Below are 2,500 nucleotides of genomic sequence, written 5' to 3'. Positions count from 1 at the left end.
AAGAACACGGGGTGGTCACGATTGGATTTCATTTTATTTTATTTGTTCAATGATATTCGACTTTGGGCTTAAACAACAACATATATGCAGCTAATTAGCGAGGAAGTTTGTACGTGGTCGCTCTTGTTGCTAGAAATAACAGTAACATCTATTATCCCAGTTCTCTTTAAAATGGATGGACACACACTGTGATGTAACTGTAGGTATCTCACACACATGCGTACCCACACATGCTTACACACACACATACACACACATACGCATGCGTAGCCCTGGCCAGTCAGTGCCTTGTGAATGAATTGGGTCGGGGGAAACTTCGTAGCAGGCTGTCGTACACACACACATCTGTGCATGTTCTTCTCTGTCACTTTTTAATTTAGAGTAAATTTTGACAGGCCACGTACTTGGTAGCAAAGTTGTGAACGAAAGCATCTTATTTTGTTCATTATCATTTAAATCTTCAGGTTTACAGATTTTGATAACTCCAGATATTGGGGTCATTTGTAGTGTAGGAATTAGGCATTTGCGTTCTTTCCCCAAAAACCTAAGTTTAGCCATACTTTGCTCTAGGTGGGTTGGTGTGTATCTGTTTGATTAAATAATAAGTTTGAAGCTGAAAGGGCATCTTGCGTATTGGATTTGCAAACTCCTTATCAGTCATCCAATATGTCCACTTTCTTTTGTATTTTTCTAATTACATTAGTGTTTCAGGGGGCAGCTGATTACAATATCTGAACATATCTTTTCCTCGTGGTCTCACACAACAATATCTGTCCGGTTGTGGATTCAGAGAACAGTGCAGTCGTCACATGTAGTTAATAACACGTGAGGAATGTTGTGAAACGGCAGTAATCCTCTGAAAGTGACATGGCTAAATAAATATATATTCATCTAGCATACGAGGGGAGGGGTTTGCTGAAAAGTTCTTGGCTTTGGGTAAAAAGGCAATACAGGAGGATCAGTTAATTATGATTTCATTCAACATATTCATCTCTCAGATTCACACACTTATTGTAGTGGTCCTTCAGTTTTTCTAAGCCCTGTAAAAGACCCCGTAAGGTTGGCCTCCAACCAGGAACTTTTCAGCACCCTCTCGTACCTACCTGGCTTCATGGTTTTATGTATGTATAATGTGTGTGTGGAAACTGTGTGGAAGCCCGTTATAAATATATGTGTGCATGTGTATGTCTTTGTGGTAATGTTTGTTCCCCTTCCATCGACTGGCAACCGGCGTTGGCTTGTTTACGTCCTTGTAATCTAGTAGCTGATGTTGTACGTATTTGAATATCTTTCTTCTTTTATCATCTGCATGTTTCAGTCATTGGACAGTGGCCATGCTGGAGTACAGTCTCGAAGGAATTTTTTTTTTTTTGTCGAACAAATCGATACCAGTACTTAATTCAAATCTGGCACTGATTCTATCGGTCTCTTTTGTCGAAGCGCTAATTTGCGGGGGACGTAGACAAACCAACACCAGATGTCAAGCAGTGGGCGGAGGCAGGGGAACAGAAACAAACACACACACACACACACACACACACACACACACACACACATATATATATATGGCGGGTTTCCATACAGTTTCCGTTTGTCTTCCAAAGTCACTCAAAAGGCATTATTTGGCCCGAGACTGTACTAGAAGACGCCGCAAGGTTCTGCGCATATTGGGAGAGATGCCGAGACCACGTTATTGTAAAGTGGACTTCTTAACCATACAGCCATACATGTATCAAGACAATGAGACAACAACAACAACAACAAGAACCGCAAGAATAGCATCATAAAATCACTTCAACAAATTCGAGTGCCCTATTAACGAGTCAGTAGTCTAATACGTTTTGCGTTAGGGAAGTTCGCCAAGAGAATGTATTAAGTATGCAATAAGTATAGAGACATCTATCAAGTCGTTCTTATGGTCCACATCAACATTCGTGTAATCTGTTAAGAATGAGAGAATGAAAGAACAGGATTAGGTCAAAGGTTGCCTAGTTTCCAGTTATTGTCTTTCTGACAAAAGCATTGTCTCGCTGCCGTCTTACGGGACTGTAAAATCAATCATTTTGATTCGGATTTATTTCAGCAACCACATACGCGCCCATACACACGGATCATACATACACAGACAAAGACATACGCATAGACGCGCGCGCGCGCACATACTCTCACAGCTACACTCATTTAACTCGCACGCGCACACAAATATATATATGTATATATATGTATAAATATGTATGTGTATGCATGTATAGATACATATTTCTGTGTGTGCATATATATATATATATATATATATATATATATATATATATATATATAAACATATACATATATATATCTGAATGTATATATATATATATATATATATATATATATATATATATATATATATATATATATATATACATATATATATATACATGTATACATGTATATATATACATATATATATATATATATATATATATATATATATATATGCATGTGTGTATATATGGAT

The 2,500-nt window shown here is 37.5% G+C and overlaps 1 protein-coding gene across 5 annotated transcripts in view; it reads right to left on the bottom strand.

The window, feature by feature from the left end:
- Positions 1 to 2,500, bottom strand: part of LOC106878114 (ectonucleoside triphosphate diphosphohydrolase 8) — a 156,449-nt gene that overhangs the window by 44,392 nt on the left and 109,557 nt on the right. The gene's annotated exons all lie outside the window — the stretch shown is intronic.

Source organism: Octopus bimaculoides, chromosome 9 (genome assembly GCF_046866305.1).
Source record: "Octopus bimaculoides isolate indiv1 chromosome 9, ASM4686630v1, whole genome shotgun sequence".
NCBI lineage: Eukaryota > Metazoa > Mollusca > Cephalopoda > Octopoda > Octopodidae > Octopus > Octopus bimaculoides.
The sequence above is the reverse complement of the archived record's forward strand: the minus strand, read 5'-3'. Positions and strand labels throughout refer to the sequence as shown.